Below are 13,291 nucleotides of genomic sequence, written 5' to 3'. Positions count from 1 at the left end.
AGAAAGAAAAAGAAAGAAAGAAAGAAAAGAAAGAAAGAAAGAAAGAGAAAGAAAGGAGGGAGGGAAAGAGGGAGGGAGGGAAGGAAGGAAGAAGGGATGGAGGGAGGGAGGGAGGGAAGAAGGAAAGAAGGAAAGAAAGAAAGAGAGAAAGAAAGAAAACCCCTAATCATACTTCAAGCCTTAGTTGAGAATATTTCCCCTATAAACCTCTCCTGGACATAGTCTCTGATTCCCAATCTCTAGACTGTTAGCAGAGACTCCATGATATCTTCATATTCCCAGGACCTAGCAACATCTGCCACTGTGTAAATTTAATAAATGTTTGTGATGTGGACTGAAAATATCAAAATAGTCTGCAGTTAGATGTCTTCTCTCTCTCTCTCTCTCTTTTTTTTTTTTTTTTTGAGACAGAGTCTCACTCTGTTGTCTAGGCTGGAGTGCAATGGCATGATCTCAGCTCACTGCAGCCTCCGCCTACCGGGTTCAAGCCATTCTCCTGCCTCAGCCTCCCAAGTAGCTGGGACCTCAGGCACATGCCACCATGCCTGAATAATGTTTTCATATTTTTAGTAGAGACTGGGTTTCACCATGTTGGCCAGGCTGGTCTTGAACTCCTGACCTCAAATGATCCACTCACCTCAGCCTCTCAAAGCGCTGGGATCACAGGTGTGAGCCACTGCGCCGGTCGATCTCTTCTCATTTTAATGCAGCTACAACATTCTCCCTTTTGTCAGTGTGGATTAATCAATATGTAATATCCCTCCAGAGCTGGAGAAAAAGTCACAAGTTGCATGCTCAGCTCACAGGCAGAAAAGAAAACATGCATCGCCAGCTCAAGTGTTTCTGTGTAGTGGCCTCACTGTCCATTTCACTCCTATTTCTGGACTCAAGATGATGTCAGAGCATTGGCCAGGACTGCCAGTGCAGGAAAGTAAGACAACAACACTCTCTGTCTCCTTGCTTCTGCCTTCTGAAGAACTCTGCTTTCCACAGGGCAATGAACTTGATCAATCACTGGAGGTATTTTTTGAGCAGCTCATTTCCAGGAGATGAAAAGGCTAGGCAACCAGGACCTGTATTTTGCCCTATTTTCTGCCATGATGAAACCAGACTTGGAATGATTTCCTTTTCCCAAAAAGCTCAGGATTTTGACCTCTATGAGAGAAGACAGAGACATGCTGTAGTCTACTGATATGTACGCCGATACACCTGTATGAATCTGAGCTTGTGGCCTTCTGTACCACGGGCAAGTCATTTTGTTTGTGCATAAATTTCTTTTTAAAGACAAAAAAGGGGATATTATTTTCAGTTAATATTTTTCAACCAACAACCCGCCACCCCTGCCAGAAATATGAATCAATCAATAATTCAATCAATTGAGTCGGTCTTTCTGTCTGTCTGGTCTGGTCTCACTTTTTCTGAAAGCTTTTGGAGAACTTTACTAGCTTTAGCTGAAAATCTTTGAGCTCCAAGGTCATCTGTAAGTCACTGGCTTGAACCACCGATGAGCGAGCCAACTCTTTCTCCCAGGCCGTGGCTTCAGAGCAATGGGCGTGTAGCAGAGCTCAACACAAAGAGAACTGCTGGCCTCGTGGTCAAAATGAGATGTGAGCTTGCCAGGGGTGAGCCTGGACTGTGGTTTATGAGTCCTGGCTCCAGAGACCCAGCCTCTCACATGGCTGGAGCAACATTGCATTCCTGGACACCAGGCTCAGAGTCTCAAGAGTAATCAGAGATGGACAGAGTGTGACATGCTCCGTTTGGGCCGCTAGATATCTAAAAATATGGGATTTCTGTCTGCTGTCAAGCAGCAGCTTGCTGCACCAACAGAACCACGGAGGCTGCTGCTCAAATGGGGACATAAGCTGATGGCGATGTGGCCAGTGGAGTGAGGACCCGGGAGGCTCTTCTCTTCCCTGCTGTTGTTGACATCACAAAGCTCAGCACCACATGTGGTTTCCTCGGCTGATTCCAAATACCAAGAGGGAATGGATCATTCTTATTCCTGAAAGAAAAACTCCAGGAACCTGTGCTCCTCAGGGAGCATCATCTATACCTTAGAGACACACAGGAGCGAGGAGCCTTCTCTGAGCATGTTCTCCTAGCCCCAGTGACTGAGAAACCCCACATCCCCTGGGTCAAGCACTCTCTAGCCCAGCAAGGATTCCATTGTCATCTTCCTCCAGAAACAGAGCTCTAAGTAATGGCTGTGCACTTGGCCAACCCACAGAAACCTGATAAGCCTGTAATAGAGTGGAACCACAGTCCCGATAATTCTCTAAAACGGAACCACTTGAACCCGGGAGGCGGAGCTTGTAATGAGCCAAGATGGCACCACTGTACTCCAGCTTGGGCGACAGAGCGAGATTCCACCTCAAAAAAAAAAAAAAAAAAAACCAAAAAACCAAAAAAAAAAACCCAGAACCACTATGTGTTGCATCTTACAATGTATCTGTGGCTCCAACCGTGGATCCTGGGCCACGTCTCCCTGACAGCATGAGTGGGAACTTCCTACCCTAAGGTTTAGCCAGTGACTTCTGTATTGAGGGCAGGGGCTACAAGACTGAGGAGGAGGGTCCCATGTGAAAACTAGGGCGTGGGAAGATGGGGTCTGACAGGAGTCAGCTGTGGGGACAGAATGGTGGGGGGTAGAAGGCTGAGATCAGGATGATTGATTTTTGGGGTAGGTGGAGGACACTAAAAAAAACCTTGAAAAATTCAAGAAAAGAAAATAACAGAATGGTGTAGAAATCAACTGAATAAATTTAGCTTTATATTTAATACAACATTCACTTCATTTTCTTAGATTTCTCATTGCACTGCCCTCAGGTAAGGGCTTGGTTTTAGTCTGGGGACTGAAAATCGCTGGTCTGGATTAAGATTCCTATAGTGCCATCAAATTCTAAAAACTTGAAATTCTACAATTCTGAGGCATAGCACCATCTCACGTTCTCCAAAGAAACGCCTCAACAATGAGAGGGGGAAAAAAAGGAAGCGGCCAGATGCTGTGGGTCACGCCTGTAAGCCCAGCACTTTGGGAGGCAGAGGCGAGAGGATCACTTGAGGTCGGGAGTTCAAGATGCCAACATGGTGAGACCGTGTCTCTACTACAAATACAAAAATTAGCCAGGCGTGGTGGCGGGCTCTTGTAGTCCAAACTACTCGGGAGGCTGAGGCAGGAGGATCGCTTGAACCGGGAGGTGGAGGTTGCAGTGAGCCAACATTGTGCCACTGAACTCCAGCCTGGGTGACAGAGTGAGACTCTGTCTCAAAAATAAATAAATAAATAAATAAGAAGGAATAAAGCGCTCCAAGAGAGATAAAACATGTTAAAGCAAGGCATTCTGAAATACAAATTATTAGACAGTAGGAGAGCAAGCAAACATAAAATCCTTTGATCATGCCTCAACTTCCCTCCAATAGAGACTCAGGCCAAAGCAGATAGCCCTTTGAAGACCCCGAAGTTATTATATATTGGACTACTAAAGTGGATTATTCATTAGCAAGTACAAGTAATTTCCTCCCAAGGATCTATTGAAAGATGGCTGGTAATCTCATTAGTGGGATAGAGGGTACAAACTGCATCAAAGGGAAGAGAGGAAATAATAAGCAAACATGTTTTCAAACAACTACAGTTACTTAGGAGTTCTTCCAGGTACTCCTAACTCCTTGCTCTGACTCCCTTCAGCTTACGCTTGTACCCCTAGTGACATGGGCCCCCTAAAATGTGACTTGTGTGAGGACAGAGATTTTTGTCTGGTTTGTGAACTGCTGTTCATCTTCAGTGCCTAGGACATAGTAAGTGCTCAATAAATATTTGTTGAACGAATAAAGGAAATAATACGTATGCTACAGGGAAAAAGACAAGGCAATGAGTTCTTTTCCAAAGGCGACTTTATCCCTCATAGACCCCCCCACTGCCCTGAAATCTGTGATCGTAATTCCTGCTGGCTTTGTGCAGGCTGTTCCACATGCCTGAATTAGTTTACCTCCTTCTCAAATACCTCTTTGGGAAAGATTTTCCTCATTAAGCAGTGTCTGATTTCAATATAGGACTCCCTTGCAAAATCTTCCGTGCATTCTGATCTCCTGGACTTGGCATCACTTCCACAAATCTGCTGCCCAGGGACCATGTGTTCACGGAGACACGGCTTGCGGGCCTGTATGGTAAGCTAATTGATGTGGTAAGCCCTGAAGGCAGGATTATTTTTCAGCCAGGCCCTGCCTAATGTTTTCTGATGATGGCCAAGTGGGCAAGTTCAGTCCTTTCTCCCCAGAAACATGATCCTGCTTTCTATACCAACAAGTATTAATTCAAATCCCTCGTGGGCAGTCCAGGATATGAAAATTACAGTAATCTAATCTTGTAGAGGAAGAAGTATGAATCATCATGACACGGCCTGACAAAGAGCAAAGTGATTAATGCCAGGCTGCAGTAGGGTCCCCAGTGACAGCTCCCCGTGGGCCACAAACCTAACACGGGAACCCACGAGGCAAACATCAGAGAAGCAACATCCTGGTCTCCATCCAGGGAGAGGAGAAGCAGGGAGTAGCAATGCCGTGTTCTTAGGATCATGCCTGAAAACTGGCCATACTGAGGCAAATTCAGTGACTAAGGGAGAAGAGCAAGACTGGGTCTCAACAGTTCATCCATTTCCAACTTCTGACTGGTGGAAACTGCTTAAACTCTGAAGCTTACTTTTAGGTAGGAACTGTAAAGTTTGCAGAATCACGGCATCTCAGAGAATGACCTAGAAACCCCAATCCTCTGCAGGGGAAAACAAGAGGATATGCTTAGGACAAGCAAGATGATAGATAACCATGCCAAAAAGAATGTGCTCTTAACCACATCCCAGAAACATACAGTTCTGAAGAAGTCTTGGCCTTTTTCTGAAACCTTCAAGAAGTACACCAAAGCTCCCCATCTCCCATCTCCAGGAAACCACAGCCCAAGTGCACTGGGAAAGTTGGTCAGGGTGCCTGCAAGCCTAAACCATCACTTGGCTTTTTTTTTTTTTTTTCTTTTCTTGCTTTCTTTTTTTTTTTCTTTTTTGCACAGCTGTATTCAATTTTCTGTCCTTGGGGTTTTAAAAGGAACATTTATTCTAGGGCCAGGATTCTCAAGTTTTATGGTTATACAACTCCCTCCCAGGGCCAAAGAATGTTTTAAAAGTCTTAAAGCTAGCAAAGAAAATTAGTAAACGTATCCGAATGAAAGTGAAATAAAAAATTAAGACTTGTTCCAGTTTATATTCAACCTCTTACTTGATTGTATTGGACCTTCTGTTTGCCCTTCACTACTTTTATTACCCATTCGTCATGCAAATATAGGTAGGGGTGTGTGTGTGTGTGTGTGTGTGTGTGTGTGTGTGTGTGTGTGTGTGTGTGTGTGTGTGTGTGTGTAGAGACAGCGAGAGAGCAGGTGAAGAACAGAGAAGTACAAAGGTGTATTTCGAGTCTTCCACAGCTTCTATTTCCTGTTCTATGGTAAATTTTATTTTACATAAGGTCTACAGCTTAAACCGAGTTTAACAAAAGGTCACGAAGAAAGAGATTCCTTCAGCATTTTTATAACATTGCTTGCTTTCCCAATTTAGAGAGCTAGATACTTCCTGATTTTTTGGTAGTAGGAAAGGAGTTTTAAAAACCCATGTATTTTTTACTTAAAAGGTCCAATTAGTGTCATTTTTAACTGAAACGCTTTAAGCTTTTGTCAATATCGAAAAATCATTACCCGAAAAAAAAAAAAAAAAAGAGAGAGAACGATAAGATGACGCTCCCACCAGCCCATGAAATGTTAACTGGTTTTCTCAATGCAGCCACATGGAGTTAAGAAAACCCACAAGTCCCTTACCTGTCTTTTTCTGTTCTTCTCCCTTCATGTCACCCGGATCCCCACACCTCACAGGAATCTACCCAAAGTTTTGTCTGCACAGGTTCACAAACATCACTTGTACGTTTGCCCCTGAATTCTCCCGAAGGGTGGCTTCCTGCTCTTGCACACTCATCGGATCTGACAAAGCCAAGCTCAGGCTTTCAGGGCTGAGGTTTGCGACACAGCGCACATCACCACATTAGAGACCTGGCTGCATCCCAAGAGAAACCAGACATTTTTGAGAAACAAAAGTCATTTGCACAGATCCACCCTGAACAGAAAGGACGGAATCAGTACTCGTCCATAAAATGATGGGAAATGTTGTCAGTGGCACCTGCTTTGCACCGTCCAATTCTCTGCAAACAATTAGAAGACAGTGGAAACTGACCTTGCCCGACTCTAGTCATGATGAGCAGCCGGTGCAGACTTCTCTGGAGAGGCAGTTAGTTCTGAGCAAAGCCAACCAAACCCTTCCTCTTGGCAATCAATTTCTCTTACTCTTTTAAAATCAAGAAATCAAAGTGCCCTTTAGCACGGCCCTGTGGCCAAGAAGGCCCTGCAGCCAAGATAACAGGTTGAAGTTCAAACAATTCTTCCCAGATAACTACTCTAATTCTCCCATGATTGGAAGCTGCTAGAAGTTAGTCAAAGTTATAAACCTAGGGCATAGAACAGCTGGGGAAAAAAAAAAAAAAAAAGAAAGATTCTAAAAGCAGGGTTTGTTTCTTGGGCTGGACATACAGGCTCATGCCTGTATTCCTAGAACTTTAGGAGGCCAAGCGGGGAGGATTGCTTCAGCCCAGGAGTTTGAGACCAGCCTGGGCAACACACTAAGACACCCGTTTCTACCAAAAAAACAATTTTAAAATTAGTCAGGCATTGCAGCTCACACCCATAGTCCCAGCCACACAGGTGGCTTAGGTAGGAGGATCCCTTGAACTCAAGAGGTCAAGGCTGCAGTGAGCTGTGATCACACCACTGAACTCCAGGCTAGGTGACAGAGCAAGGCCCTGTCTCAATAAATAAATAAATAAATAAATAATAAATAAAAGCAGGGTTTCTTTTAAGCCAGAATTTTTTTCACCTAGGACACACTACTAATATCATCTTCTCAGAATAATACATTTAAAAACCCTGTGAATCTGCACTCTAGAACAAACGAAGATGCTTCTTTCAATGTTTTATGAAAGTAATACTGAACAATTCTTTCTTCTGAACCCCCATGGCATGCCTCTTACATATACAATAAAACGCAACCAAACAATTACAACCACATGGTTTTGTTTTTTAAACCACACACATAAGAAAATTGCTACAAGAAGACTTTACCTAAGGTTACAGAAATAAGGGCATTCTCTAATTTCATGCCAAGCCAGCTAGAAAACACTAAAGGCCATTTGTATTCCAAATAAGAAAAAAATTTTACTAGGAACACTCAAATATAACTTCAAACAATTGACTTACCAAAATATGCAAGTGCATGGGCGTACACACACACACATCTGGTAAAAGAAAAACAAACACAGCTTGGATTCATCCAAGATGACCAGTCCCTAGTCATGTGTTCAAAATATGATTGCTATGGTTTGAATGTGTCCCCCAGAGTTCAAGTGTTGGGAACTTAATCCCAAATGCTACAGTGTTGAGAGGTAGGACCCTTGAGAGGTGATTTAGTCATGAGTGCTCTGTCCTTGTGAACAGAAGTGGGTTCTTTATCATGAGAGTGGATTTGCTATAAAAGTGAGTACAGCTCTCTGTTGCTTGCTCTCACCATGTGATGCCTTCTGCCCGGGTGATGCAGCACGAAGGCCCTCACCAGATGCGGTGCCTGGATCATGGACTTCTCAGCCACCAGAACCATGAGCCAAATAAACTTTTATTATTTATAAACCACCCAGTCTGTGGTATTCTGTTATGGCAACACGAAGTGGACTTAGACAATGATGTTTGCTCAAAACATTTCAAATGGACTTTCTAGCCTAAGTAACAGTCCATTTCCAACTAATACTTTCTCAAGAGAAGAGAAAGAGTGGGTTGTTACTTGAAGGAACATCTGTCTTAAAAAGTTGTTTTCACATAATCTAAATTAGTAAAGAAGCGTGGGGAAAGAATGTACTGATGCAAATGGTAAGAGCCGTGGGCAATGCACTTTTGAGGTTTCTGAAAAGCATCTGTGTGTGTGCATTTTGAGAAAGTTATCACTTTGCCTTCCAGCTCACTGCAGGAACTGCTACAGTCTCCCAAACCCCAACCAACTGATGCACTAATAAATGCACGGCAATTATATATGTACAGTTAGGACTGTGTTTCATAAAAACTTTCACTACAGATAAAAGCCTGGAATGAAGTTGGTGCACAGGCTCACACCTGCAATGTCAACACAGTGGGAGGCCCAAGCTGGGAGGATCATTGAGCTCAGGAGTTGGAGAACAACTGGGCAACATAGCAAGACTTTGTCTCTACAAAAATAAAAATAATAAGTTGGCCATGGTGGCACATGCCTGTAATCCCAGCTACATGGGAGGCTGAGGCATGAGGATCACTTGAGGCCAGGAGTTTGTGCTATTTCACTCCAGTCTGGGAAGCAACAGAAGGAGACTCTGTCCCCACAACAAGAGCATGGAATGTCCTTTCTCTTTATTCTGATTTCAAACAGATATTTCTTTTTATCAGTTTGACCTAGACTTTGAAAAAGCATGTTAGTAAACCCCTTCTTTACATTTTCTCCCAACCAAAACAACTAAACGAAATCAAAACCATCAGAGAACAAGGCAAAGAATGGCACTCTTCTCTGAACCCCAGCCTTACACCACCCTCGTGCCCCAACCCGGCCTACAAGTTAGCAGCTCCCTACATAGATGCACCATTCATACCCAGAAGGGCTGGCTCCCAGGAAGACACAACCTTCAAACTCAAACAGCACCTTGTGGGCATTTCAGCAGAGCAGGTAAGGATCCAAGAGCAATTTTTCATCAAAATCTGGTGACAGCAACACTTCTGAAAACAGGTGCCAAACTGTCTCCACTGTAGCACTTCACACTCCCCCTTCAACCCACTCGGATCTGGAGTTCCCAATCCGAACTTCTCTTGTCATAGTCACGGGCAGCATCCATCCTGGCCAATTCCAATAGATCCTTCTGTCCTCCTGTGACTACTTGGTAGGACTTGACTCTGAGCCTGAGTTCAGTGACCTTGCACTCACTCTCCTACTTCTCCTTCCTCTCTGGCTGGCCATTCCTTCTCAGTTTGCTTTGTAGCTCCCCTCTCCTATTGTACCTCATCCTGTGCCTCATGCACTTTCTCTCTCTCTCTCTCTGTTTTCATCCTTTCCTACAGATTCACTTATCATCTAAATATTATCTCCAGGCTAGATTACCCCTCAGAGTTCTAGACACACATTCAACTGTCTGCCTAAGATTTGTCTGGATAGTTAATAGACACCTCAAACTTAATATGTCCACAATAGAACTCTTAATTCTCGAACCTGGCTCTTTCCATAAAACAAAAACAAAACAAAGCAAAAAGAAACCCTCCTAATCTCAGTCTTTCTTCTCCTTCTCAGAAGTTGCCCAAGACCAAAATTCAGAGGTCATTCTTAATTCCTCCCTTGTCCTCACTCCCTAAGTCTCATCTATCACCAAGTGCTGACAGTTAACCCTCCAATATATGTAAGACACACACACACACACACACACCAGATTTACTGGTACAAAATACACATACCATACAATTCACTAATGTAAAATGTATCGTTCAATGGTTTTTAATATATTCATGGAATTGTGCAACCATTAGCAAGTCAATTCTAGTCACTTTCATCATTCCCAGAAGAAATCACAGACCCATAACAGTCACTCGTAATTTGCCACCATACACCCCGAGTCGTAGACGACCGTTAATCTACTTTGTGTCTCTGGATTTGCCTGTTCTAGAAATTTCACAAAAACGGAATTATACAGTGTGTGTTCTTTGGTGTCTGGCTTCTTTCACTTAGCATGTTTTCAGGATTCATCCATGTTTTAGCATTTGTCAGCATTACATTCCCTTTTAAAGCCGAATAGTATTTTACTGTATGTATATACCACATTTTATTTGTCTCTTCTTCAGCTGACAAACATTTGTGTGGTTTCCATTCTTTAGGTATTATGAATAATGCTGCTAGAAATATTATTTTGTACAGGTATGTTTTCTATTTCTCTTGGGGATATGCCTAGGAGTCTATATATTGGGTTATAAAAGGTAAATCTGTGTTTAATTGTTTGAGGAACTGCTGAACTGTTTCCCATAACAGTTGCTTTGGAAACACAGGCATTCCAATTCTTCACATCCTCACAAATGACTGTCATTATCTGTCTTTGCGGGTATGAAGTGTTTTTTATTGTGGTTATAATTTGCATTTCCCTAATGGCTAATGACAGTAAAAGTCTTCTCATGTGCTTAATAGTTATTAGCATATCTTCTTTGGAGGACTATCCATTCCAATCCTTTGCCCATTTTTAATCAAATTGTCTTTTTATTACTGAGTCTTAAGAGTTCTTTATGTATTCTAGATACAGTCCTTTATGACATATATAATTTGTAATCATTTTCTCCCATTCTGTGAATCGTCTTTTTCCTTTTCCTTTTTTTTTTTTTTTTTTCTGAGTCAGAGTCTCGCTATGTTGACCAAGCTGGTCTCAAACTCCCGGACTCAAACAATCCTCCTGCTTTGGCCTCCCAAAGTGCCAGGATTACAGGCATGATTCCCTGTGCCCAGTCTGATATGGTTTGGATTTGTGTTCTTGCCTAAATCTCATGTTGAATTATAACCCCTAATGTTGGAGGAGAGGACTGGTGGGAAATAATTGGATCATGGGGGCAAACTTCCCCCTTACTGTTCTTGTGAGGGTGAGTTCTCAAGAGATCTGGTTATTTAAACGTGTGTAGCACCTCCCCCTTCTTTCTTCCTCCTGCTTCAGCCATGCAGACTGTGTCTACTTCCCATTCACCTTCTGCCATGATTGTAAGTTTCCTGAGGCCTCTGCAACCATGCTTCCTGTATGGCCTGAAGATCCATTAGCCAATTAAATCTATTTTCTTTATGAATTACCCAGTCTCAGGTAGTTCTTTAAAGCAATGCGAGAATGGAGTAATTCATAGCCCTTTTCACTTTCTTGATACTGTCTTTTGCTGCACAAAGGTTTCTAATTTTGATACATTTATCTATTTTTATTTTGTCACTTGTCCTTTTGGTATCATATCTAAAAAAAATCCAATCCAAGATCATTACATTTATATCTATGCTTTTTCTGAGAGTTTTAAAGTTGTAGCTCTTACATTTAAGCCTCTTACTAATTTTGAGTTAATTTTTGTTTATGATGTGAGGTAGGAGTCCAACTTTTCTTTGGCAGATGGATATACAGTTTCCCCAGTACAATTTGTTGAAGAGATTATTTTTCCCCATTGAATTGTTTTGGCATTGTTTTGTATTGTTTCCATTGACTTATTGAAAATCAAATTACCATAAATAATGTATGAGTTTATTTCTAGACTCAATTCTATAGAATAGAATAGAATAGAATAGAATAGAATAGAATAGAATAGAATAGAATAGAATAGAATACCAGTACCACACTATCTTAATTACTGTAGTTTTTTAATACGTTTCAATATCAGGAAGCTGTGTCTCCTATTTTGTTCTTTTGTTTCAGGATTGTCATGGCTTTTCTGGGTCCCTTGAATTTCCATATTAGTTTTAGTATCAATTTGTCAATTAAAAAAATTCATCTGAGATTTTTGACAGAGATTGCATGAAATCTGCAGATCAATTTGAAGAGTATTGTCATTTTAACAATATTGTTTTCTGATCCATGCACATGCAACGATTTTCCAGTTATTTAGGTCTTCTTTAATTTCTTTCAATGATGTTTTGTAGTTTTAAGGTGTATGTTTGACACTTCTTTTGTTAAACTTATTCCCAAATTTTTTATTCTTTTTCATGCTATTATAAAATGAATTATTGTTTCTATTTCTATTTTATTTCATATTATTCATTACAAGTACATATATAACAAAATTGATTTTTTGTATGTTAATCTTATGTCCTGCAATCTTGCTGAACTTACTTATTAGTTTTAATAGTATGGTGAACTCCTAAAATTTTTCTATAAACGAGATCATGCCATCTGTAAAGTAAAGATAGTTTTACCTTTTATTTTCCAATCTGGAAGCCTCTTATTTCATTTTTTTGTATAACGGATCTGGCTAGAACATCCAGCACGATACCGTATTAGTCAGCGTTCTCCAGGGAGACAGAATGAATAGGATAGATAGATAGATAGAGGTAGACAGGAAATGTATTAGAGGAATTGGCTCACAGGATAATGGGAGCTGAGAAGTCCCACAACCAGGTGTCCTGAGGTTGGACAACCAGGAAGACTGGTAGCCTGTCTCCATCTAAGTCCAAAGGCCTCAGAACCAGGGTAGCCAATGGTATCACTCTCAACCTAAGGCCCAAGATCTGAGAATCCTGGGGCCACTGGTGCACATGCCAGAGTCCGAAGGCCAGAGGACCTGGAGCTCTGATGTCCAAGGGCAGGAGAAGAAGTGTTCCAGCTCCAGCAAAGACCTTTCCCCTGTCTTTTGTTCTATCCAGGCCCCCAGTCAATTGGACAGTGCTCACCCACATGGAGGGTGGATCTTCCTCACTTAGACTACCACTCATACACCTATCTTATCCAGAAACATGCTCACAGACACACCCAGAAATAATGTCGTATCAGCTCTCTAGGTATTTTTTAATCCAGCCAGGTTGACACATGTCTTAGAGTTCTCCAGAGGGGCAGAACCAACAGGATACATATACATGTGAAAGGGAATTTATTAGGGAGAACTGCCTCGCACAGTTACAAGGTGAAGTCCCATGACAGGCTGTCTGCAAGCTAGGGAAGAGAGAAGCTGGTAGTGGCTCAATCCAAGTCCTGAAGCCTCAAAACCGGGGAAGCCAACAGTGCAGTCTTCAGTCTGTGGCCAAAGGCCCCAGACCCCCAGCAAGCCACTGGTGCAAATCGCAGAGTCCAAAGGCCAAAGAACTTGGAATCTGATGTTCAAGGGCAGGAGGAGTGGAAGGAGGCATCCAGCACAGGAAGAAGAAAGAGAGCCAGAAGACCCAGCAAGCTGCTTATCCCACCTTCTTCCACTGCTTTGTTCTCGCCATGCTGGCAGCCGACTGGATGGCGCCCACCCACAGCAAAGGTGGGTCTTCCTCTCCCAGTCCACCAACTCAAATGTCAGTCTCCTCTGGCAAGCCCCTCAGAGACACACCCAGAAATAATACTTTACCAGGCATCTAAGCATCCCTCAGTCCAATCAAGTTGACACCTAATATTAACCATCACAACACCTAAAATTTACTGTTCACCAATACTGAACAGAAAT

The sequence above is a fragment of the Mandrillus leucophaeus genome, unplaced genomic scaffold (genome assembly GCF_000951045.1).
Source record: "Mandrillus leucophaeus isolate KB7577 unplaced genomic scaffold, Mleu.le_1.0 Scaffold178, whole genome shotgun sequence".
Classification (NCBI taxonomy): Eukaryota; Metazoa; Chordata; class Mammalia; order Primates; family Cercopithecidae; genus Mandrillus; species Mandrillus leucophaeus.
The sequence above is the reverse complement of the archived record's forward strand: the minus strand, read 5'-3'. Positions refer to the sequence as shown.